This window comes from Ambystoma mexicanum, chromosome 10, assembly GCF_040938575.1.
Source record: "Ambystoma mexicanum isolate Mex_15411 chromosome 10, UKY_AmexF1_1, whole genome shotgun sequence".
Lineage (NCBI taxonomy): Eukaryota > Metazoa > Chordata > Amphibia > Caudata > Ambystomatidae > Ambystoma > Ambystoma mexicanum.
The window spans coordinates 1,097,913,386-1,097,940,987 of NC_090932.1; positions in this window are offsets into that span (position 1 = coordinate 1,097,913,386).

Sequence of the window (27,602 nt, forward strand, 5' to 3'; positions counted from 1 at the left end):
GAAACTGACACTGAATTGTGTAAGGTTGACAGTATCATCGTCAAATCCTGTTGCATCATCTACAAGGCTGTCATCCTGAAGTCCCCAATCTACCTCACTGAGATACTCTGCATCTCCGGAGGCCTTTCGATCCACCAGAAGTAAGGAAATAGGCAGACTTGAATTACGAAAGTGCAGGAAGGAAAGAACCAGAAGACGGGCCTTCTCTGTCTACACTCCAAGACTCTGGAACCTCCTCACTGTCAACATTAGACTTGCCCCATCACTTCTACAGTTCAGGGAAAAAGCTCAAGACCTTTGTCTTCAGGAGATGGCTCCTCCTTAACACCTAGGTGCACACACCCTGCACTCCCCACCCTACCTGAGACTCAATTATCATCTCCCCAGTGTCTTCCCCCATGCTGCCAATTGCCCACCCTCCCCTGCTAGCTCTCCACTCCTTTTTTTCTCTGCTTCCCTCACTGTGGTCTTCCCCTTATGATTGTAAAGCACTCCATTGCCTCTCGAAGCTTGGTCTATGCTCAATAAATACTGTAATAATAAAGGGGCATATCTGTATTGGAGTACTTTTTTCACTTATCTAATAGACCCGACAGGTCCTAAGGTGGTCCTTAACATTAGCATCCATGGGAGACCATCAGAAATATTCAGACCTTCCACGTAGTGCCATTAATACCACTGTGACTATGATCTCCCAGCCTAACAAGCGTGTCTCTTACTTCCGGCACATTAACACATTTTTAGACTGAAAATGGTCCCATTCCTGAGACTCAGTTCTTCAGCTTCTTTGCTAAGGGATCCAGAGCAGAGCATAGGTTCTTTCGGACAACCCTTTCTTTACCTACTGAAACACATTATGCTGTAATAGGGTGTCCTATTGAAGTGCATAGATTTCACTATCACTTACTCACGATATCTCTGTTAAAGCACCACGTCGGTCATCGACCCACCCAATCCCACATTCTGAGTTCACATCATTCAAGCTGCCATCGACCCACTTACTTGACAGAAAGCCAGTCTCAACATTTAATTTCCCTGGTAAGTACCCAACTAACGTGCTCAATCTACACACCTTGAATGCATGACCCCACCAGACAATTTGCATTCTGTGCCCATTTTACTCACATTTCATCATTTTCTATTTTCCTTTGTCTGGTCAAAACTGATACCTGTCTTATGTAATTGGTGCAAAGATTCAGCCTTGTGTGCAAATGACTCCAGAAAGCATGGGCACAATTCTCCGGACCCTAGGAAAGACCTGAGCTGATCACCATTTTTGAGAGGAGGTGTTTGGTCTCTTCCTTTCAACAGTCTTACTTTGGGCTTGTTTCTATCACCAGAAATAGTATAACCCATGGACTCCTCTTTAGATATTCCAGATGTATAGAACTCAAGCTTAAGTGCAAGATTACTGTCACTTATACTGTTTAAGACCCTGTCCAGAACAGCATCATATTCCAATGTAATACTTTGAAAACAATTATGCCATTTATATGAAAACAGTGACTGCACCATAGTTCCCCTTGAGTAATTTGAAGATAAGACAATGCAACATGTACACAATGCTTTCCAGACCAAAGGTCATATGTCTCAATGCAAGAACCGGTTTGGAGTTATGAAAGTAGTTAGGCTCATGGAGCTCTCACACAGGTGTGCCAAATTGTAGGCGCTGGTCATGTCTATCATTGTGATAACATTTGCATTGCCAAGGAGAGCAAGTACCACATGCAGATTTGGTATAGGTTGACAATCAGCTACTACATACTCACTGATATGTCTCAGGTCAATGCACAACCTCACTTTGAGATCAGACATCCTAGTAATCACCACTGGAGGAACCCACTCAATTGGCTCAAAAATCCCCTCTTCATCATATCATTAAGCATGTTAATTAGATCCTTTCGAACTGTATTTAGGACTTTCCTAGTCGTGTGCGTACATGGCATTGCTCCTTCAGACAGGATGATTGTATGGATAAATCTCTTCAAACTGCTTATGTCTTGACAGAACACCTGTGGTACCTGTCTTTTATACGCTTGGAAATAAGCTACTGAATGCTTAAAACCTGCTCTATCTCACCTGGGTTGAGCTTCATATTCGAATCCCTCTGCTGAAACCACCTCACAATGAGCACACCTTTACTGTAGTATAAACACTGGCTTGGGAAGACTGTCCCGTATATTGTTGCGCACACTCAATGCAGTCTGCTTCTGCAGTAATGCACCTCTTTATGATTGACCAGTGGCTCTGTGGCTGCCAGAAGCGGCCTCTAAGCAGTGCAGCTTGATGGCTCTCGGTACCTTGCTCTAATCACCGGATGCAACCTGCGTGTGACTGTTGCTGGAGCTCTGAGTCCCGACCCCTCGGGAAATTTCAGTTGCGCCTGGGCTGGGAGTTGTGGTCAGGCTGCGGCGGCTAGTGGGATGGTCAGTTGTATTTACTTAGGAGTTGTGCTTTTCGACTGTGAGGTAACTGTTAGACTTAATTTTTGAAAAGCTCACATACTCATTTGCTTATATTTGGTTCAATTTTGGTTTATTCTGTGTCTAACAGTTGTTTGTTTTCTTTGTCCATACTGTAATGCTTCATCCTCCAATTGGAAATTTCTTTTGTCCGTATTGTTTGTCATACAATTCTTTGTTTTGTATTTTTTGTCATGCAATTTATTCAGATTTGTTTTTGTTTTGAGACACTAATACTATCTTGGTACATCCATTTTGCACAAAACTTCAGTATGCATCTCTATGTGCACAAAACATCAATATACATCTCTCAACATGTGTTTCCCCACAGGTGTTTCCATGGTTCATCAGGCGAGAGTCCCTAGTTCAGGTTTCTTTAGAAATCAAAAGATGGCATGGTTTTTCAAAGATACGATTGTCTTCTTCACAACGCGGATCGGGTGCTGTGAAGAAGACAATCCTATCTTCTAATTCCTGCAAGAAGCACAAGGTGATTAACCCCAGAAGACCATCTGTACCCATTAAGAAAAATTTAGAAACACCACCCCATCTTTCGATTTCTAAAAAAACCTAAACTAGGGACTCTCTCCTGATGAAACCATGGAAACACCTGTGGGGAAACACGTTACTGGTGTGAGGTGGTTGAGAGCTCACTGTAAAATGTGATCCCTCGAGAAGTAGGGCACGAGCCTCCGACGCTTTCTGTCCCAGCTCTGGGTAATATCTCCCAAAAGACCCAGCCTGAAGACCCCCCAGCATTCCAAGATAGCAGTCAGCCCCAAACCACCAACAATGGATCAGAAAAGATCTGAAAACGGGGATCATTTTGCCTTCACCATAGGTCGTGTGATTTGTGCTGCGAGGTGCCCGGAGGGATAAAACAACATAGCTAAAACAGGGGTGGGGAACTTTGGTTGGGCGTCAACGTGTCTGGAATCCAGCTGTAGTTTGTTAGAAGCGATGACCTCAAAATATCCCCTTGCCCATGTCTGCAGTACCAGGTGCACATCAGGGTAGAGATAGAGTTAGTATTGTTTTTCTTCACATAATTACCAATTATTTGCACCTTTATGCCTCACGCACAAGGAGGAGCCCAAATGTAAGAAGATTGACAGATGGGGCTGGGACCAATAGCCTGGCATCCCTTATAGAGCAGGTTGCCTATCTATAGGGCCTCGACCAACCACCCACATGAGTTTGCACATTATGTAATTTACATCACTGATGACGCGGGATGCCTTCTTAAAGTGTTGTTCATACTGATTTTGGCAGTACGTTCCGTGGCGCATTTCTCTTTTTGTGGAAATAAAATATTGCATTCCTTGAAAGAGGTTTGCTGGGCCTTTTTCCCTAGTGGGTTGTATTTTTTCTGGTGTGAGCGTTGAGGGTGTGAGCATTTTTGGTGACTCTGATGTGAGCCCAGCGACCCCCACGAAGATGGAGGCTTCCGGCCAGATAACTGGAGGGGCTGCGCCCACCTATAGTGACCAGTCCCAAGCGCGCGACACGCAGTGGTGTACTGGAGCCATTTTTACAGAATTCCTGTCTGCTCTTTGAAGTGGGCGCAGCTCCTAGGAGAGTGCAGGCCGTTGTTGGGAACCCGTGATGGAGGAGCTCGGGCGAACATGCAAATGTAAGTACACCTCTTCTGGGAAACCACAAAAGGGGTAAGAGTGAGTGGGAAAGTGAAGTGTGTGTGTGTGGAGTGTGAATAGGCTTCGTGGCGGTTTTTGTAGTTTTATATCATTATTATTATTATTATTATTAAGGAGAAGGAGTGTGGAATTCTCTTAGAATAAGGGGAGAGGGTGGTGCCATTTTTTACTGTGATAAGGAAGATTCAAGGGGAGGAGCTCTGTATAATTACAGGCTCACCTTCCTGTGCCAAATATATTCCGGGTGGGGGAAAGAGGAAAAGTAGTGGTTGTTGCTTTAGCTTATTATTTTAGTTTATTGTTTTAGTGTATTGAGCTATTATTGTGAACTTGGCAGAGGCCAAGGAAGGGCTACTGAAAATAGTTTGAGTGGACGGTGTGGAAAAGGTGGGAGTGAGTAAAAAGGGGGGAGGGTGTGAACAGGGGACGACTGGAAGGTGGCAACAGAGGACTGGTAGTGACGTTTACAATAACACTCTGCGAAGTACAACTAGAAGCTTCTTTTAAATATACCATTGTTGACATGGGGGGAATGACTCAGCTGGAGTATATGTGTAGTGCGTTGCCATTGTAAAAGGACAAGATAGAGAGGTACCACAAGAGGTGGTTGGTAGAGACCCAAGGGGGAATGCCCCACCCCTGGCCAGGGCACGGGTCTAATAACAGATATTCGAGCACTTAAGCACGTTTCTAGCCGCTAAGTATAAGGGTAAACGACTGCAGAAGCGAAAAGAGATTTTAGACCTGTCGAAAATGGTGGAGGATGTAGAGGATACAGCCGGGTGTATGCCCCATCGCGAAGATAGTGCCTCCCCAAATGTAGTAACCACAACAGCACCAGAGGAAGCGCCGTTGCTCAGACCTAGAGAGGGGCTCCATCCACACACCGCCCGCACAGCCAGAGGATACACCAACCCAACATATTTCTCCCGCCTGCCACCGCTCCAACCCCCTATCGACCAACCTCAAATAGCATTACACAGTGACAGACCAAATCACAGAAGGAGTTAGAGGAAGCATTGGAGGCAATGCAAGCAGAGTTGACCCTGTTGAGGGCAGTAAAAGAAGGGGAGAATAAACCAAGGTGTGGGTTGGACGAGTGGAGGGTCGGGGACATTTTATTTAGACTGGATAGCACCACTATTAAGGATGTGCGTGTCGAGAAGCTGCCAGGGCTGGGAAGTGGATATACACCATCGAAAAACAGACAGAAGGGGGGTTTGTTGGTGGTAGGAGACATGAAAAGCCTACTTGTTGGCTGGGGACGTGTTGGCCAAAGCAGGGTACCCTGGAGTAAAACTCGATGATGACACACATGATGTGGCACCTTTCAATAATGTTAGGGCACAAGTGTAGGAGGCACTGTGACTGGCATACTCCCGACACACCAGACATACAGTCCATAATGCAGTATACTATGGCAGACGATGAAGATGATGCTCAAAACAAGTGCAGGAGATATGGCGAGCAGAGACATGTGACCAGTGGGACCGATCAGTTCCTCTTTTTTATTTTGTTATTAAAAGGGGATTGACCAAGGAAGTTCAGAAAACGCTTGAGAAATTGTGGGCATAGAAGCAAAGGGGTGGGCCGAGATTCAGACTTACACCATTGCAAAAGGATTTAAAAACAAGTAAAGGAAACGACTCAGGAGGAAGCAAAACTAGAAGTTAGCTAAAATAGCAGTGGAAGGGGCGGTAACGGTGAATACTGAGGCAAATTCAACAGAGCAGGCTGCAACTTGCGCAGATGTAAGGATAGCAGCATTTTGGCTAGGTGGAGGACAAGGGCAGTAGGGTGGCAGACCCCTGCATCAGTATTCTGAGTGGCATCCAGGAGGTCAGCAGCGGGAGAGAGGAGGGTTTCAAGTGGCAGAGGTGTTTCGGTGGGATAGGACCCATAGGTGGGATGGGACAGTCTCAGTGCTGGATCTGTGAGCAATGGGGACATTTTGCAAGAGAATGCAGAAGCAGGCAGCTGGTGGGGTATAATGCATACAATCAACCTTCTCCAACACTACCACAGCCTCCCAGGTTCACCTCCATACCTTATGAAATACATCAGGCCTACACCCAGTTGCCCCCACACACCACACATATGCAAGCCCAGCCACCGCCTAGTGTGTAACCAGAAGCGGCCCAGCAGAACATCTTGTATGAAGGCCAGGTGCCCAAACCCAATGCAGTACCTCATGGGACGGCGGCACCTTACTGAGGGGTTAGTGTTATGGGAGGAAACTCTTTCACTTTCCCGGGTACTAATACATATCCTGATTAGGACAGCCCAGAGAAAGCTCTTGTGTGTCCAGTCCTGTCCATGACTATCCACCCTAGTAAGGAACCCTTGGTTGGTGCTGAGATAAGTAATAAGCAATTCATCGTCATGCTCTATACAGGGTCCACTAAATCATGCATCAGTGAAGGAAACTTCTGGCTATCAGGTGAAAATCTCGACACGCAAGGATTCTCCTGGGCTGTTGCAACGGTTCCCTACACAGAAGAGGTAGGTATCCAAATAGGAGGGAAAGTGGTGTGTGCACCTTTACTGTACTCGGAGGCCTACCCCATAAATCTGTTGGGACAGGATTTGTTGAGCAAGCTGAACATGACCATTTCCTTTACAGACCACAGACTGTTATGCACCACCCAAAGTATGGGTGCTTTAAGGGCAATGGTCATCATTAATGCTCAAGGAGGAGAAGTGGTGGTCTGCAGCATCCCTGTAGACCCAGACATGTTTGTCTATGGATAACAGTATTGCTTGATGCAGTGCCTCAGATTGGCAAGGCCTGTTGGGGGGGTACCATCAGATTTCATTTTCCGACCTGCGGTAACCCCCGAGCTTGTGGCAGGCACAGTACTGTCTCTAGATTTGCAGGGTCTGGTTGTGTCAGGCAAAAGGATTGTAGTGGTTGGGACAGATGCTCATGGGTACGAATGACATACAGTGCTGTGTATTGACTCAACTGAGCCCCTAAAGGAATTGACAGATGAGTTGTTTGAGGTCATGGATGATGATGCAGAAATTGTGTTAGCAATTTGTATCCCTTGTGACATTATGGTACAATTAATGGAAGGTACAATGTTCCTTGATGGCCCTTGTCACCCTGCCCCCATTTACTGAGAGTGACTTAGAGCAAGTACCGGAAAGGTTATAGATAACCAGCGCCCACAATATAGGGCTTTTCCAGGGGTGGTGCCGGTTAGAATAACACTGAAGCCAGGCACAGTGCTGCCCCAAGTTAAACAGTGCTCGCTGTCCAAAGAAGTGAAGGAAGTCATGCGGGATACCATTGTGGCACTCCTGAATCAGGGGAATATACCGCCCTCTACCTCACCATGTAACACAGCAATGTAACCGATAAAAAAGGCAAAAGGGGGAGTTGGAGAATGATCGTCTTCTAAATGACATTGTCCAGGCAGAATTTCCTGTAGCTCTAAATCCTGCAACGATAATATGCAGCATCCCTAAGGAGGTGGCCCACTTCACTGTGGTAGATCTTAAAAAAACCTTCTCCATAAACCTGCACCTCAATTCAAAGTACCTCACTGCATTTACACATCGGGGAATGCATTGTTAGTACACAAGATTGCCTTAGGAGTACTGTGAGTCCCCTAGCATCTTCACCAGGATCTTACATGCTGGCTTAGGGAACATCCAAGTGCCAAGTACCATCATTCACTATGTTGACAATTTGATGGTGTGTCGTGACAGTGAACAGCAGTGCAGGAAGGATTGCATCATTCTCCTGCAGCTACTAGCGTACAAGGAGTGCAGGGTAGATGAGGTGAAGCCGCAATGCTGTCTCCAAGAAGTGCTCTATTTGGGCCAGCTGATATCTGTACACGAGAAGAAAATTATACCTGATCATGCTGCTTCAGTGCTGTCAAAGAGATGCAAACGTTTTTTGGGTTGTGTAATTACTGTAGGCCATGGATTCTAGACCATGCAGCGTATACCAGGCCCCTGCTACAGGGCCTTAAAAAGGCCCAAGAGAATGACCGTAAGATTACCTGGATAGGGGACATGCTCACCAATTTTAACTCTCTAAAAGAATTGATCTCCATGGCCCCAGTGCTGGCCACCCCTGATTATACACAAGAGTTGTATCTCTCTTCCCAGTCAAATGTCAATTGATGACTGCAGTACTGACACAAAAGAGCATGATGGGCCACAAGCAATTGGCCTACTACAGCGGACTGACAGATTCTGTAACACAGGGCCAGTTCTCATGCGAACAAGCACTTGCTGACTCAGCATTTTCAATTGAAAAGAGCTGCACAATTGTTATGGGGTGCTCCGTAACTTTGTACGTAGAGCATAGGGTGTTTGCCATTTTGGAGCGGTCCAAATAAACTCTACCATGCAGCAGGGATCCGCGTATGAAATCATCCTATTTAGCCCCAACATTCATATTGAGAGGTGTAAAACTGTGAATCCTGCCACCTTTCTAACAGCAGTGAACCAAGGAAGATCTGGTAGCACATGATTGTGTGTAATTTGAGAGGGGGGGATGATAACCTGAAGGAAAGGGATAGCCCCATTTAAGTGGGGGGAAGTGCTTTTCATTGATGGGTCAGCAACTATTGACCAGAGTTCAGGTTTGAAGCATACTGGGCGGCAGTAGTAAACCTGGTGGATTACAAGTTATCGGTGCAGAAGAGACTTCCTATGCACTATTCGGCCCAAGCAGCAGAACTTATAGAGCTCATTGAAGTGCTTTTACAATCTCAAGTATGACATGTCACCATTGATTCTGATTCGGCTTACATCACCACCAAGATGCAGGCAGGCCTGGTATGGTGGAAAAGGAGGTGGTCTAGGGGAGCTGAAGGGTCCCTATTACAACATGCAGCACTATTAGACAAACTAACTGATGCTCTGCTCCAACCATCCTTGACAGGGGTGGTGAAAAGCACCGCCCAAACTAACAATACAGACAAGGTCTCAATCAGTAACGCTGCCGCTGATGCGGAGGCCGAGCAAGCAGTGTATTTATCAGTGCTGAGTGTCCCTGGGTATCTAGTGCTATCGCAGAGCATGGAGCAATTGCCAGACTTCTACAATTCCTTGCCGAATTGCCCATTTTATAGAATTGCAGGGACGAACCCCAAAGGAAGAGAAAGAATTGTGGTTAAAGAGAGAATTTAAGCAATCCCCTACAGATTTATTGTGGCGAAAAGAACTATCGGGCAATTCCGTTATGCCATACGAGTTGCTGCTGGTCGCGTTCTACCAGCTGCATCACCCTTCCCATGTATCTAAGCAACACATTGCCACAGACATACAGGAGAACTGGTTTGTCCCCCAATCTGCAGGATGCAATCACTAAAATGGTCATCAACTGTACCACATGTCAAAGTTACAATACTGGTCTCACTTTACGAACTATCCGAAGTACACTGCCTCGCCCTAACGGGCCATTCCAGGATTTACACATCGATTATGTGACATGGGCGAAAGGTGTAACAGAACCCGAGCACCTGATAGTGGTTGTGTGTCCTTTCTCACGGTGGGTGAAGGCTGGTCCTTGTGCACTTCCTGATGCAAAATGGGTGGCCAAATTCTTTGTGAGAGAGGTCTTTCCTCAAAGATTTAAGGTCCGATAATGCACGCACATCTTCAATTAGCTTTTTAAGGAAGTTACTGTATTATTGGGCATCAAGCATCAGGTGTGTCCAACTTACCACTGCCAGGCCAACGGAGTTGTGGAGAGCATCAATGGTCTCATCAGGAGTAACCTTTCCAAGCTTTGCACCACACTAAAAAGGAAGTGGGTGTACTGCTTGCCCTTTGCTTTGTTTAGCATGCTCACAAAGCCCTGTAAGGATTTCATTTATTGCCCCTGAAGTGGTAACGGGGTGCTGCATGCACACAACGCTATCTCTAATCAGGAGAGCATCTGAGGCTCACAGAGCTGCGTCCATTCTGGGCGATGAACTTCATAGCTACTTTTGTGCCCTAACCAAAGCCATAAAATGTATCTCTCAACAGATTGTGCCGCCAAGGGCTGAAGAACCAACCAGCACTGCATCTGATACTCCACCCACATGGCCTACTCTTCAGCTTTTCCCTGGCGACCACATCTTTATACATAACTTGGTCTGCTGGTGGTACGATCCTAGATATAATGAGCCCCTTTGAGGTTGTTTATGTTACTTCGATTGCGGGAAAATTTCATGAATTACAGTACTGGGTTATCTGATGTTCACAAAACACCCTAGGCCTCACTCCCCACTAAAACTCCATAAAGTACTAAACAGTGCATGTTACGTGCCTGACAAATAATATCTCTTCTCCAGGTAAAAATCATATAAAAAAAGAAAAGAAAAACGGTCAACTGCAGATTGACTGCTAGTGTTTCCCCAATGTATTTTTAACATTACTGAAGAGAGGAAAAAAAAGAAAAAGGGTCATACAACGAGCATCCCTCTGTGATAAATAAAAAACGCTGCTATGCATTTTTTGCACTGAGAGCCCCCCTTACATATGTGTTATACATTGGATAGATAGTATATTTGCTATTTCTATGGTTGAATTAGGATTATATTTAGGATGTAGTTTTACATGGCGTAAAGATATAAAAAGGGCAGGATAGGAAATGCAACTAGTATTAACGGATCAGTTACTAATGGCTCTGTGGGATCTTTAACACGTGACAATGATGCAAATGCCATTGCAAATATAATGGACAGAAATAATACTGCGGCCACAGTCCCTGATAAACAGTTTGATGTATCTCTAAATAATACTTTTGTCACCCAACAAATCTGCTCATGTTATCATTATTTCCTATTTGTGTTCTCTAACATACTTGTGAATCACACTTTCTTTTCTAGTGGATCAACACATCTTAAAAATTAGAAGGGTTAAATATGATCAATACCAAGGACGTGGGTTAGATTTAGATAACATAGAAGATGTGCACCATCCAGAGTTATGTAATTGGTAGTACGCAGACATGAGCTCAGTGGGGAAAACGAAAGTTAATGGAAGCTGTTACGGGTGATTCTTGATTTCACTCGCAGTGGGAACCCCCAAAGTGTTAAATTACCATTGTGAAGGCTCAACGTTTACTGCATCTGACTTTGTGCAGGCAGCTTAGTACTTCCCAGGCACGAAGCATACCACTAGAAGTGGCGGAGCCTGATCAACTGAAATGCACCAAAAACCCAATGAGTGTGCAGTGGTTGCAAAGACTGTATCTAAAGTTACATAGCAGGAAGAATACGAACTGTGCTTTTACAACAAAGGGAGCATCCTTGTTGGGGGTCTTTAGTAGGTGCAACAGAACATTATACATTCCAGATCTCAAAAAGGGACAGCTGCCGTCATGGATTACTACTGTGTGTGTGGCCAGCAGGTGTTTCTGTACCTCCCGCCATCATGGAGGGGCACCTGCTCTCTGGGTTCGTTTCACTCAACGCTCCTGGTCTTCCATGAAGAACATACAATAGCGGGACCAGGGGGTTTGTCAGTTCCAACAACGACACCAAGGTCCGGCATCCCCACCACTGTGCCACTGCAAAAGCATATCTTTCGCATCCTGCCAAAGAAGACGAAAAGAGATTCCTCACAATTACTAAAAGAAATACCAGATCAATACCGGCTATACAACTTAGAAGAAACATTTTTTGCATTGCTGTTGCTACCCGGGGTGCAGACCACTGCGAATGCTAAGTGGCTCCTTATCGTGTAGTGGGAAGAGATCCATATGGCCAATTACACCTAGGAAGGCCTAAACGTGATCAATATGGAAATGCGCGTAATAAGGCTGATGATGCTGCAGAATAGATATGTGCTGGACCTCCTTACTGCCATGGAGGGAGGGGTCTGAAAGAAAGTTGGTGATTCATGCTGTACCTATGTACCCCCTAAAAATGTAGAAAATAGCTCCGATACCAATATAATGGGGGCCCTGGGCGTTCCCGGCACTCATATGCAAACAGATGTAGGCATAAAAGAGACTGGCTGGTTTGACAAACATTGTTCTTGGGCACCACCTTGGATGGTGGCGATCGTGAATATGTTGGTTCCCGTGGTCATGTTCGTATTTGTAATATTCTGCACCTGCGAGCTGGGACTTCAGTGTTGTGTGAAAGGAATACCTAGCAGTGCAAGGATGATGGTTTCAATTGGGGTACAGGCGGCATCTTGTGGTACAAAAGATAGTGCAGTTCAGACTGACGATCCAAACATGCCACACATGGTTGCGATATAGCAACATCTTCACCCCCAGGTACCACCACAGTTCCCCCACTTGATCCCGAGTACTACAGAGAACACTGGGTATATTCAGCAGGTGATGCATGATGTGTGTGTGTGTGTGTGTGTATATATATATATAGTTAGAGTACGTAACGGTATTGAACCAAAATAAAAAAAACTTAAGATTTACGGAAACTCACAGCCGGACACTAATCACCTTTCTAGATGTTAATATCAGAATTGTGAATGAGAAAATAACCTGCGAGCTGCATCGAAAGAAGACTGGCTCTAATACTCCTCTACACGCACATAGTGGACATCCTAAACATGTGATCTGGAGTGTGCCCTATGGAGAATTTGTGAGACTCAGAAGAAATAACACCACTTTGGAGTCTTACGATAGAGAAAGCAAATTGACGGCAGCAGGCTTCAAAAGGCAGATGTACCCCAAAAAAGTCATCGAGAGAGCCTTCCTGAAAGCCAGAATAATTGAGAGACACACCTTATTAGCTGGAAATAAGAACAAAGACCGATTAGAAGGAGAAAAGAGCACCCGATGCATTCTTACTTTTGACAACCAGTCAAAAAATATTAAACACATTTTGCAGAAACATTGGAGCATTTTGCTAACTGACCCAGATCTGGCCAAAAGCCTCAAACCCCATCCCGAAGTCACTTTCAGAAGAAATAGGTCCTTTAAAGATATGCTGGTTCCCAGTTTTATGGCCAAGGAAGAAGAAAAGACAGAAGGAAATTGGCTAACAGTGAAAAGGAAAGGCTTTCATAAATGCACACGCTGTAATATATGTAAATTTGCAATTGACGGCGACACTTTTAAACATCCAGTGACAGGACACAAAACAGAGATCAAACAACGGATCACCTGTGAAACAGACTATGTAGTCTATGCCCTCACCTGTGCATGCCATAAATACTACATTGGCAGCACAAAATGCAAGTTAAAGATTCGAATACAACAACATGTGCGAGCCATCACACACAACGATGTGAATTACCCCATGGCTAAACATTTCTATGAATGTCACAACAAAGAAATAGACAGTTTTAAATTCTTTGGGGTATACAAAATAGAATTGGGCCCCCGGGGAGGTGACAGGGAGAAGCAATTGAGACAAAAAGAAACAAGGTGTATACTAGATTTTGAAAGTAAACATCCTAACGGGCATAACATTGATGAAGAGTTATACACCTTTTTGGGCAGCTAAAGGAATATTCCTGTCCCTTTCTTTCCTCCTAGTGCTCTGTAACGATACACGAGATCAAATAGTTGGTTTTAAAGTTTTTGTGTTTTAAACAATTTTTTATGATGTTGGTAATGGTGTGTTTGCTTCGGAGCACATTTGTTGCTCTGCACTATTTTTTCTATACATACGGTAATGGGGGAGTAGAGAAGGGGAGAAGAAGAGCAAGGAGAGGCTAATTGGGAAGTAAATTTAACTAGAAAAACATAGTCTGCAAACTGGATACCGATTTACTAGTGTTGTTATGTATTTGGGGATAATCTTCCATTTATGGTTGGATATATCTAGAATGTTATCTCGATTTCAATTATTATGCTGGAATTGGGATTTCCCTTGCACTAAGTACTTCATTAAACAAATAGATAAACAAGTGACCAAGCAGAGATCTAATACTATAAATGATCATACCTGGGACACTAATATTATAGTGACTAAAAGACCTAACAGATTAAGGGTATGCTACAGAGATCCATGTTTTGGGGTTCTAGATACTCATTTATATCCTATTAAGGTAGTTATAGATGTTTTTAATTATGCACTAGTCACTTCAAAATCGTATGAAATAAAGTAAAAAACTTGGGTGGTGAATATTCCATACCCCCCCCCAGCTGCTAATGCACAACGCACTTTAAATTTACCTCTAGGAACAAAATGCTTATTCGCATGATTGTATGTCTGTTAGGCAAACTCACTAGGCAAAGATGTCTGCCATGGTTTTGCACTAAGTACAGATAAACAAGTGACCTAGCAGAGATCTAATACTATAAATGATTATACCTTGGACACTAATATTATAGTGACTAAAAGACCTAACAGATTAAGGGTGAGCTACAGAGATCCATGTTTTGGGGTTTTAGATACTTATTTATACCCCACTAAGGTAGTTATAGATGTTTTTAATTATGCACTAGTCACTTTAAAATCGGAAGAAATAAAGTAAAAAACTTGGGTGGTGAATATTTCATACCCCCCCCAAGTGCTAATGCACAACGCACTTTAAATTTACCTCTAGGAACAAAATGCTCATTCGCATAAATGTATGTCTGTTAGGCAAACTCACTAGGCAAAGATGTCTGCCATGGTTTAGGCACGTAATGCAGATCACTAAATGAGGCCTTCTTTGATTTCTATGTTGCCTGCCTGCCCACCCCCTCCTTTCCCTCTCTCCTCCTCCTAGTCTCATGTTTTAAAGTGGTGCATGGTGGAGAGGTTGTTTGTTGTGAAAAAGCGGCGAGTTGGTCGCGAAACGCGTCACGCCTCGAGTGTTGCACTTGGGAGGACCCACATTGGGGTCATACTTTCTACTTTCTGAAATGGATTTCCATGATTTTTAAATATTTTTTCCCGTGTGGATCAATAAAAGAAGAAAATTAACAAAACGGAAAGCGGTTGGTGTGGAGTTTTATTCCCCCCCCCCCTCCTTCGTTTGCTGTTTGGTGGAAATTGGGCAAGCATGGCTTTATGGAGAGTGCAGCTCGACTTGGCTACCCTAAGGTAGAATTGATAATATATATATATATATGTATATATATATATATATATATATAGACATGTACCCGTGAACAAAATATTCAAAGACGGGAGAAAGTGTACGGTCTGTATGTAAAGCATGGGTACCTAAGGAAGGGTCACCTCCATAATGGAAGATGAAGATTGTGCTGCGAGGTGGCGGAAGGGATAAAATGACATAGCTAAAACAAGAGTGGGAAACTTTGGTTGGTAGCCAGCATGACTGGAATCGAGCTGTAGTTTGTTAGAAGCAATGGCCTCGAAGTATCATCTTGGCCCATGTCTGCAGTGTCAGGTGCACATCAGATTAGAGATAGTTAGTATTGTTTTTTTTCATATCATTGCCAAATTGTTGCAGCTCTATGCCTGATGACGTGCAAGGAGGAGCCCACATGGAAGAAGATGGATAGACGGGGCTGGGACCAATGGCCTGGCATCCGTTATGGAGCAGATAGCCTATGTATAGGGTCTCAACCAACCAGCCACATGGGTTTGTACATTATATAATTTACGTCACTGATGATGCTGTATGCCTTCATAAAGTTTTTTGTACTGATTTCTGCAGAACATTCCATGGAAGCAGAGTACTTTGCTGGCGCATTTCTATTTTTGTGGAAATAAAACGTTGTTTTCCTTGCAATAGGTGTGCTGGCCCTTTTTCCATAGTGGGTTATATTTTTCTGGTGTGAACGTTGAGAGGCTTCTCTACGTGAGTCAGGTCACAGTAGAGACTGTATGAAGAGACTAGCATACAACAGCAGACACATGATCTTAAGCTAAGGTGTTGTGCTACTTAGGAGGGTGGTGAGGTACACAATGGCTTAACACCAATCTGACTGCTCTCTGCTGCTGCTCTGATTATCAAAAGCCAGTAAGAAAATAACCAGGTGCTCTAGGGGTGAGGTGAGGCACAATGTCACCACCTGCTCCTGACTATCCCCTTGTCCCATTACTGACAACACTTATTCAGTGACTCCTTGAGTATCCAAAAAGGCCACTGGATATGCTCACCTCAAGTATGATGCACTCAAAATGCAGGTTACGGCCATAAGACGAGCAATTACTTTGTTGTCCTCTGCCTTGGGCACCCTTTCTTTGTAGATAACTTTTATTATAAGACAAGATCTATCCGATTAATAATTATGGCCAACCTTGCCCATAGCATACTTGGCAAAAGCCTGAGCACATCTCAAGCTCCTCATGCACCCATACTATACATGCTCATATATAATAGATTATACCCAGCCCTTCAATCATTTATTCACACTTCTTCTCATGCTACCCCTCCTTCTTACTACACTGCCTACCTTAATTTTTTATTGATCTCACCCTATTTCCAGGTAATTTCATGCAAGCACACTAAGGTTCTGTGATCCCTGGGGTGGGCAGCCAATGTCCCTAAAACTCAGACAAGGTTTGCACGCTTAGAGAATACTATGATGGCAAACGGACACAGTATAAAAACGAATTATTTAATTCATTAATTAATGAGGAAGGAAGAACCTGCCTCCAGACCGTGGCTCAAAGTATGGGAGCTCAAAGAGGAGGTGAAGCAGACCCGAGCCAGTTACCTATTGCTAAAACCTATGAGGATTAGCGAAGAAGGAGGCTGCATTGAAGGTAAGTTTATTAAGGAGACACAGAAGACATTGTAGCAAAGTAGCAACTCTTATTATCGACTTTGAACTCCGCTGTATGAAAATTTCATACCTAACACATTTGAGAGGACTTGGGCAGGCATATAATGAGATATACTGGTATAGGGTGAGATAATGTATCAATGGTGAGGTACAAAAAGAAAGGGGGAAAGGACATGACAAGGCAGCATCCATCTTTAATAAGTAGGAGGGGAAAGGACATGACGATGCAGCATCCATCTTTGAAAAGGAAGAGGGAAAGGACATGACGATGCAGCATCCATCTTTGAAAAAGAAGAGGGAAAGGACATGACAATGCAGCATCCATCTTTGAAATTCGTGATATCAAAAATGGGTACAATCTATCCTTGCCATCAATGACTATAAAAGGGCTGTTTAATAGAGACCTTGTTGAAAGAAATCATTGTTTTTTTTTTGTTTAGTGAGGGAATGCATCAATGGAAAAAGGCACCAACATATGTCTTGGCACACATTTTACAATTTAAAATGGGCTCGCCTATCTCTTGTTTTACTGTACCTCCAGGACCATCCTGCTTTTGCTATAATAAATTCAATGATGAGGCCACTCAATGCTAAGTCTCAGCGCTCAAAGAAAATCTTTCTTTTTGAAGGACACAATCCTTATAACTCCTAAAAATATTACTTTTGTTTTAACAGTGTGAAATGTGGGATACAAGCTGACACATGTTTCGTGCACACACACTTTGTCAACGCTAATTTAACATAAAAAAAACTAAAGTAATTTGCACAGTATTCGAGAAAAATTGGTTTTCAATTGGTTTCCACGAGCATGATATTTGGGTGAGAAGAGCAGGAAGTCTCAGGCATGAACTCCATCAGAGTTGTAACTGAAATAAACCGCAAAAAATTACAAATGCTTTACAAAAAGCCCACACCTAATCACGTATTGTCTTCTAAAACCATACTAAAATTGTTATCCTGCAGTAATTATGTACCATTAACAAACAAGAACTCTGTCAGTGTGGCGCTGTCCTGTGCATCTGCAATCCTTGCTCCAGGCACCTTAACTGTTACTTATCTGCTCATCTCTTTACTTACCGCTGTACATCTGAGGTTAGGGCGTATGTCTTTTAGCACAAACCATGTTATATTGTCAACTGTGTTTCCTGGTCTGTTAAACTGTCCCACCAAACATTTCTAAGGAACGTTTATCCTCGATATTATCTGTGTTGGTATTGGTAGTGTTTATATATAAAGTGCCTATAGACAGGCAAGTGTTTCAAAGCGCTGAAGGAGGGTGGCAGCATGGGGAAAAAAACAGTTGCTCATAGCCCTTGAAATTCTGAGACAATAATAGTCTGCACAGGCAGAGTTATGTGCGAACATACATTTAACAGTTTGGGATACAGCAAATGGGCCTGAGGCAATCCTGCAGTTTTACCAGTGCAATTAAGGGGTGAAGACGAGGGAGACAGACGGACGATCTTCAGGCACGGTGCGTACGGATCGTGCAAGTGCACAGACGGTCACAGGGAGGGGGGATTCAAGTGCACCTGGTCGGTGGAGACTGGGGTCAGTGCAGAGAGAACCACTCTCTTGGGTTATTTCTCAAGTACAATGAGTGTGGGTGGGCTATAGGGCCCTGGGGAAAGTACGAGAGAGGACTGGCTGGGGTGCCGGTGACCTGTGAGACTCTGAGGTACACCAGGTGGCCAGTCAGCAAGCTGTAAGGAGGAGGAGGAGGGAGAGAGGGAAAGAGCAGAGATATAGCTTATCAGGTTAGAGGGCGAGAGAAGGAAGAGGAGAAGAGGAAGGTTTCCGGAATTTAGGAAGATCAGGCACAAGACAAAGGGCGGCAGGGAGGCTATTCCAGAGGGAGGCACCTGCTGAGGATATGGATCTCCCTCCAAATCTCTGTTTGGAGAACCAGCTCACTCACAGAAGTTTGGAGGTAGATGAGCAGAGGGCTCGTAAAGAACAATATTTAGGTGTGCAGCTTTGCAGGTAGGTGTGTCCCAGGCCCAATAAAAGCCTTCTGAACGATGCAGAGGGTCTTGAACTTGATCCTTGCAACCACTGGGAGACAGTGAAGGGTATTTAGCACCAGAGACATGCAGTCCCTGGGCTTGAGGCCAAGGATAAGTCTTGTCGTTCTGAAATCCTTATAACTGTTCTGAAATTCTCTGCTGAATTTGCTGTTATGGTTTGCCAATATACAACAAGTTGCATGGACACTTGATCACATATATCAGGTTGCTGCTTACAGTGTGAGAGAGCGTGTGTGAGGGAGTGTGTGTTAGAGAGGCTTAGACAGGCTAGGGCCTGAGCAGGCAAGGCCCCAATGTATTTGGGCACACCACAGCCCCATTAATAGCAGGCAAGGCCCACTCAATATCCATAAATGCCCACTCAGCAGCATTGTGTGGGCATTTATAGATATTAATGGGGCTGTGGTGTGCCCAAATACATTAGCTTCAGGCCCCACTAATTAGGCAATTCTGGCTTTGCCTCTGGTGTTTGAGGGAGTGTGTGTGAGAGAGTGGAGAGTGTGTGTGTGTGGGGGCATTAGGGTGTGTGAGTGTGAGTGTGAGTGTGAGTGTGTGAGAGAGAGAGAGAGAGAGAGAGAGAGAGAGAGAGAGAGATATCCCATGAAAATTATTTGGTGAAAAGTGTTTACGGTTTGTGTGCATGGTGTTGTGGTGTTGCACCTATTTTAATTCTCTCCAGCATTTCTTTTTTGGCAGGCAGAACAGGGGCACAGAGCAAAATGACCATTGCTGGCTCTTTGCCCCATTAACGCTAGCAACACATATTCATGCTGGTATTAATACATAGGGTTCGTATAGAATCTGGCTGTTTTTAGCACATGCTAAAAGCAGGCAGAAACCATTGTAAATACCTACAGCACATATACATTGAGGGATGGTTTAAACATCTTTGCACTTTGGATCCTCAAGGTTTGACACGCAAGCGCTCATTTTGAGATGCATGTAACATAAGCAAAATGCGCAGAATCCTTGTGTAAGGCTTTTACGCATTTCCTTTACGTCTCACCCCATTTTAATTCATGTATGGCAGAGTGGAGGGGTAGATGCCCCCTTCCTCTCCATCATACAAATGGCATATCATTTATGCCAGCATGGATTTTCATGCCAGGACAAATGCTGGGGATTCCTAATGAGTTTGCCTGCTATTTACACCAGCAAAAAGCCAGCAGAATCCATGGGAATCCATTGTAAACGCTGCTTGTCATGCATACGTGGCAGGCAGCGTTGACTTTGTTTGCACGGTGCAGTGCAAAAGGGCAGTGTTCAGGCATGTACGCCACTTTTTTACTCTCTCCTTTTACACTCCGCTGTGCAAATGAGGAAAATTCAGCAGTGGGGACCTGTTTCCACAAAAGTGCAAATGTACAGACCCTGCCGTCAAATTACAGGGAACTCCAAAATGAGCCCAAGAGTGTTTGCACTCCGTAACGAAAATGAAAAATATTGCACAGCAGGCGGAGCCTTCCGCTCTGTGCAACTTTACACACCCTCAAAAATTACCCAGATAGTGTCGTAATGTATGCGCCCTTTTGTGTTTGTGGACTACAATTTTACTAAAAACGTGTCTCAAATTTGCGCTTTACTTAAATTGAAAAGCTGATCGCATCTTGTCCAATCAGATGCCAATGTTTAGTTATTCGTTTTTTCTTTCCGTTACTCAGTGTGGACGTACATACCACTTTGGATTGTGCTCTTTTTTAGGCAGATCTCCCTTTGATCTTTCCGCGCCCTTTTGTTCAAGCATTTTACTGCCCTCCATAACTGTTACTACAGCTGTCAGTACTGCAGTGAAATGACATACGGGTAAAGATGCAAGAAACTGTTGAAAGGGATTGCTAAAGATACAGGATTATTGAACAGGTATTGCGCAACATGGACACATTAAATTGTTTTATAATGTACAGCTTTGGAATTCTGTCATCACTCCCCGCCTTCTCACCTCCCTTGCTCCACTGCCTGGTTGAGCATGCAGTCGGATGTCGCTGCACAGATGTAAACCGTGCTCTGCTTCTCCTATTTAAAGACCAATAAGTAGCACCATGGGTTGTCTTCATGTAGAGAGAACCCTTTTCCTTCTTTAGGCCTCGACTTACTCCGATTTATTCTAGTCATTTCGGAGAGTTTACTTTATTATAATGGTTGAAGCAGAATAATATTAGTCTAAGTGACTTTTGAAGGCACTACGTGATTATGTGTACTACTTTTTGTGAATTCCTTATCTTTTTTGTTTTTGTTTACTGCTGTTACAATCACCAGCGACATCACCACCTCAGTTGTCTGCAATTTTTGGCTTTCCAGATTAGTTGGGCTAAAATTCCCATCATCCCTAGCAAGAATAGTCAAGGGCGAGGGATCATGGGAGTTGTGGCCCAAAACATATAAAGAGCTGCATGTGGTTGACCCCTCGTCTACCAGTGCAACTGCAAGATATCACGTGTTTTCCATAGACCCCATGACTGGTGATCCGGCAACGTTCCCAGTAAAGACAAGACCGGGTTCAATCGCTTTCCTGTGGTCATCTGTTGGTAGCAGTGGTCCAGTAGCCATGGGCAAGCGTTCATGAGGGGAGTGAACCAGATGAGACACAGGGTGACGCAGTTAGAGCCTCTACATAAATGCAATGTTAAAACAGTCAAATAGTTGATAGACACCCATACATACAACAGATGAGTGTGCATAGCTCCAAGACCTGTGGAGCTGTGCGCAAACATATCAATGCAGAGTCGGTAGGGAAAGACTGAAGGGCCACACACGGCCTCCGGGCTTTCTGTTGCCCATCACTGCTCTAAATAAAGCATTCCAAACTAAACTGTTCATTTATAGCTGTCGGAGAAGAGGCTTACAGAACGGTGGTCTCATTCTCTGGGCAATTTCATCACAGCCTTCAACACCTTGAAGTGAATTAGCCAATACTATGTCAATATTCAATAAAAGCACTTGTAAAGAAAGATAACACAATCTTGGTTCTGATGTCAGACTTATGACCTGTCCAATAAACGTCAAATTTCCGTTTGCTTTTCCAACCAGAGCACCTTACGCTGTGTCACCTATTGCAAAATGCCTCGGGTAAACGTTCCTAAAGTTGTATGGAGACCCCTTTAATAATGTTGTTGCAGTTAGAACAATTATGGCGGGCAAAAGGTGCCCTTCCTCTGTGTACTTAGGGTCATTTGTGGATCTGCATCTAGTGTTTGTTGCTTTCTGGAGATTTCTCTTAAATTGGGCTATCTTCTATATGTAGCGGACCTCAGAAATAAGCTGGGTAATATTTTGTCATGTTTTAAAACGTCCCAATGCTGCTTAGTTATGCTTCTGTTATGCAGACTTTGGTCGACACATGAACTAAGTCAGGTATGGTTTCCTCCTTCTGCGGGAGTAACTCTTCCCATATTTAGTTGTCTGCCATGTACAAGCTTTATCAAAGATGTGTTCTTTGCAGCCACAATTGTTTAATTTAATGGTCATTATATCAGTATGTCTGGCAACGTCTGTGAATTCGCCTCTACAGAATGTGATATACAATTTTGATCTGTATTCTGGAATAAAGTAAAACAGAAAAAATACCCTCTTGTGATAATTTGACATCCAAAAAATGTAATTCAGGAGTTGCTAGTTCAGCAGTAAACCTAATCCTTTCTTGAAGGCTATTCGTGCAGTCAAATAAATCAAGTAATTTGGTCTGATCCTGTTCAGTTTCAAAACATTTCATCAATGTAGCAGCACCAATGTTGACAGGAGACATTTTTAGACGCCCCATACTCGGTATTGTAGTACATATGTTGTTTTGAAAAGGCACACACACGTGTTGGCATTAACTGGGGCTACGATAGACCCCACAGATGTTCCCAATACTTACACAAGAAGTATCTATGGTCAAAGCAGATACATTATTGTAAACATTTACATGGAGCAGTTGAAGAAAAAGATATTTGTCTGCAGGAGTTTATTTGTTGAGTAGTAGCCATTCAGCGGCTTCAAGATCTACATTATGCGGAATAGAATTTTAAGAGCTGTCGATACCATCATAAAAACTGTAAATATACACATAGATATTTCTGTATATGTGTATGTAGGGGTAAGGGAGTAATACAGTGGATGGGTGTTGGGAGAGAGGGGCTGTAGGGTATGAGGAGGGTATGGGGGCCAGCATAACTGAAAAATAAAGTGCACAAACAAAATGCAGGCTTTCAAATGAAAGTATTTTAAAACACAAAGAACTGTGGATTCCAAGATGGCAGCCAGCAGAGACGAACGTGCGTAGAAGAGCTTGGTCCCCACTGGTCTGCAACATACATGACCTTTTAGCAAAGCAAAGCGCACACGATCACATGCAGTAAAAGTGCTTTTGTGCCCTATAGACATCAGGATCTCTGCCGGACCAGAGACAACGACTCACCAGAGCAGGGGACGTGAGCCTGGGCCGCTCGCAGCAAGGGCAAAGAATAGTATACTGAAGAGCTGGTCCACGTCAGAGGCGGCAGGCTTCCCTGGGCAGTGGGTGAAGGCGAGCGGAGGAGCTGAGAGGACATGCCCTACAGCGGAACTGCCGCCAGTAAGTCTGCCTGATTCGTATCAGGGACAGTCCCCGTTGAGGCACCGGTGGGGCAAGACAGAGCATTGCAAGAGCACTGGCAGGCAGGCAAGTAGAGCGGGACGCTGGGTGCCAGGCCACAGTCCCACGAGGGACCTGGAGACACAGACTGGGCCACATAATTACTGTTGGTAACCTAGTTGGGGGCAGTGGCTGAGGAGCGGCCAGGTAAAGAACCTGCACCAGGAAGACAAATGATCATATCATGCCCCCAAAACCCAGTGACCAGTGCACACTAAAAGGGCAAAGTAACCCTGGAAGGCTCATAGCAAGAGGGGAAAGCAACGTGGAGAGATATGGGACTGGGGAAACCGGTGGCCCACCCAGCCGGGGCGAAAAAGCAGCGGTGGCAGTGGGGGCATGCACAACCACCGACCAGCAGAGTAAAAGGCCTCTATTACAATATAAGGGTCACATCTTCAGTAATGGCAGCACCGGCCTGATCTAACCCTGCTCCTGCCCCTGTCAATCCATCAGCTCAAGAGCCCCCAGAATAAGTGGCTGAGGATAACGCTTGGGGAATTTGGCCAAACGCTGCATAGGACTACACCAGGGACCCCATGTCCCAAAACAAGGGCAAATCTACAGCGCAGGGCAACCCCCCGCCCCTTCCAGAAACGCACGGACAGTAGCATCACAAAGCTCTGGTGCCCTGACATGCAACTGCGGATTAGTGAGGGTGCTGAGGGCCACGACGCAGCGAGACAGAGTGAACCGGAGAACTCCAGTAAGGACTTACAGCATTCAACAACTTTCATGACTTTCAGGAGTAATTCATGGCGAGCTTTCAGTTCCAATTTACACAGTTGAAAACAAAACAAAAGCAGTCCATCCAGGATCTGAGAGTGGCCATAGCGAAGCTGGAGGAGAGAACAGACATTGCATAAAAGGTCCTCCATGAGGTGGTGGATGACATGAAAAAATGTGATGCGCTGTTGGAGCATATTTTCTGCCTCTCCAACAATCTGGAACTGCAATATGAGGACCTGGAGAATAGATCCAGGAGATGGAAAATCCTGATCAAGAAGCTGGCAGAGATTGTGGATGATAAAGAAATGAAGGGCACATTGCAGCAACTATTTGCGGAACTCCTGAGTGGAGACAGTTCACTTGGATAGAATACACAGAGTGGGGACACAAAGGAATGTACCGGGGTCTAGACTGAGGAATGTGCTGTCGGCAGTGACCCCGTAACCTCAGAAGGAGCAGATATTGAGTGTGGCTCATAGTTCAGGGCCGATGAGAATCAATGGAGCGGTGATGCAGTTATTCCAGGATTTGGCTCAACGCTTGCTGCAAAAAAGAAGAGCAATGGGCCTGACGGTGCGATTCTTGGCCCAGAAAAATGTCAAATAGAAATGGACTATTCCTTTCGGGCTGCTGTTTCGGTGCGATGATCACCAGCATCGGATCACGACGTGCGATGAGAGGATGCAGATTGTACAGCTTCAGTAGGACTGCAGCAGAAGTTGTGAGCAGATCAAGAATGTTGTTCGAAATGGCAGGAAGCCCTTGGAATGGAGAACAGTGTTGAATAAGGGTAGAGGGACAGCGATGCAGAGATTGGTGGCTACTGGAAAGACGTGCTAGAAAAAAATGGCCTATGGCAATGGCCGGATGGCCAGAGGACAAGGAGGTCAGGGTCGTGACAGCCCTGCTGTGGGCATGACTTCTTTCATTAGTGGCTCGTGCACAGGAGTGCATTTCTGTTATGATAGCGGCAAGGTGGGGACCACTGCACAGGGAACATTGTCGGAATCCAGGGATGAGGGTTTTAGTATACCCTGCAAGAGGGTCTCCGGGAGTGTTGAAGGGTCAAAAGCTGTGGACCATACCTCCAAGCATTCATATGTACTTTTTCCCTCCCCAGGTATTAGGGGGAGGAAGGAGAGGGAGGGTGGCAGCGACAGGTGGTTGTCATGTGGGTTGTTTGGGGGCCAGGGGGAGTTGAGAAGAAAGGACAGGGGGGAATGAGGGGGAGGAACCACCAGAGGGAGGAATGCAGGAGCCAAGGGGGAGCACAGCTGGAGTGAGGGTGGGGAGGAAGTGCCATATTGATGGCCTCTCAAAATCCTCACTGTTAAGATGTATTTCTGAACTCTGACCTGGTGGACAGAGGTTCAGAAGGCCAGCCTAGTTTCTTGGAACAGGTTAACCTTCTGGACAAGCTAGACCAATCAAGGTAGCATTGGCGGCGGTCAAGAGTAGGTCTCAGGAGTGGTGAAGGTGACTGAAAGACCTCAATGAGCACACACAGTAGAGGACACTGCAAATCACTCCCAGTCAGGTGTATATACATTAAAAATACATGTTCATTTATTCAAGGCCTTTGAAGTCAAACACAAAGCAAATTATCAACAGTAATGCCACAAACAAAAACAACACTACTATAACACATATATACAATTTCAAGTGGCCTAAAGGGTTAAAGCACATAATGGGTCCACAACCTAAAATAAAAGGGAGCAAGCAGTGCAAATAGACTTCAGGCAGTTCTTCATCAATCAATTCCTAACTGAGAGGAAGTCCAGTCCCTACGAAGAGTGGAGCCTAGTGCTCAAATGTACTTTCATATGCTGGTGCATGCGAAGGGCGAAAACGGGGTCTCTTGCAGGGGCTGTAGCAGCTCAGAGAGGTGGGTGAGGCGATGAAGAACAAGTTCCCACTATTCGTGGAGGGTTTTGCCAAGAGGGCAGAACAGGTTCCAGGAGTTGGGAAAGGGATAGTAGCACAGGCTACCTGTGGGAAGGTGAGTGGACCTCAGGGGACACTTGTGCGTAATAGTGGATGGATACGCTAGGGGCCACTGGTAAGGGGTTGCAAGTACCCACCGACCCTGCCGCACTCTGGACCAATCTTTGGCAGTCGAGTCCTCTTCGGTTGCAGGTTCAAATACGGGAGTTGTGCGGCTCTGTAGCTTTCAGCTGCAATGTTACAGCAATGACTCCCTGGCGTAACAGTGGTGATTTCTCCACTCCTGGTGAAGGGATCAGGCCAGTTTCACTGTAGCAGGCTTCAGGGAACACAGGGGCACAGAGCAGCAGTTTCAGAGCAAAGGTCCTGCGCAAGCTTGTCAGTTCACTGGTTGGCCCAGGTACACTTCCGAATAGGCCTACTTGCAGGTTTAGATGAAGGTGCAGTGAATAGTTAATCCGTTAATCCCACTATTCAAATTGATTGAAGCGCCTTTGCAGAGGGGCAACAACCTTCCAGCGGGTCACCAGCGGTTCCTCGACTCGGCTTCTTAGTTTCAGGATACTTGTATCCTATCCTAGGTTCAGTGAGAACTCAAGAGATCGAGCTGGTATGCGTGTTTGGAGCCTTCTCTTGTCCAGAATCTCCTTCGCGCCAAAACGAAGAAGCCCCGAGGGAAGACCTGTTCACATACAGGCACACCAGACGTGGACCAATCACAGACCATGGTCGTCCCAGTCATTCCTAGCACACCAGACTCTGTGGCACCCAGGATGTGTATTGGAACTAGTCACTCCAGCCCACAAATGGGGGCACAGACACAAGGCATGCAGAAGCCCGCGAAAGCTTGGTTTTTCACAGGAGAATGCATGCTCATATAAGGACTGACCCCGTCGGCTCGACCTGTGGAAGGTAAAGGGGCAAGATGGCCAAAGGACAGGATAAAGAACCTTGTGGCATGGCCATTTTGGAGCCAAGCCATCTTCCTGTGCCCACTGTGGTAAACGTGGTTTGCATGGCAAGAAAAGGTTAAAAACAAGCGAAAGATAAGCTGCCACCATGCCTGTCCAAGGCAAATCTGCACTTCTCCTAAAAAATCCTTTGAGGGAGTCTAGGGCCTTTGGAAACAAAAGGAAGACCCTAGTGCACTGTACTGTAAGGTACATCGTGCCCTTGTAACATGTTGCAGAAAAGTTGCACCATTTGAAAAGACTAAGGAAAAACAGTACTGACTGTCTTTAAGGGCATGTCATTTTCCCCATGATAAAAGTGAGCAAAGGCCCAGTGGAGTGCAGTTGAAGGCTGTGCTTCACTGGCAAACGCCAGACTATGGTGTTTAAACAGCAGCAAAAAGTTGGGGTGGGGTACACAACTGGAGGGAAAATTACACATAAATCGGAATCTTTCCTAACACTCACGTACAATGTGCGGGTCTTAAAACACCCCAGTGAAGAAGAACAAATTAGAGGTGTACTTGAAAGGTGAGAAACCGGACATAGTAATGGATCAGGAAACCTACATTAGACAACAGGACAAGGATGCAAAGCTACTCCT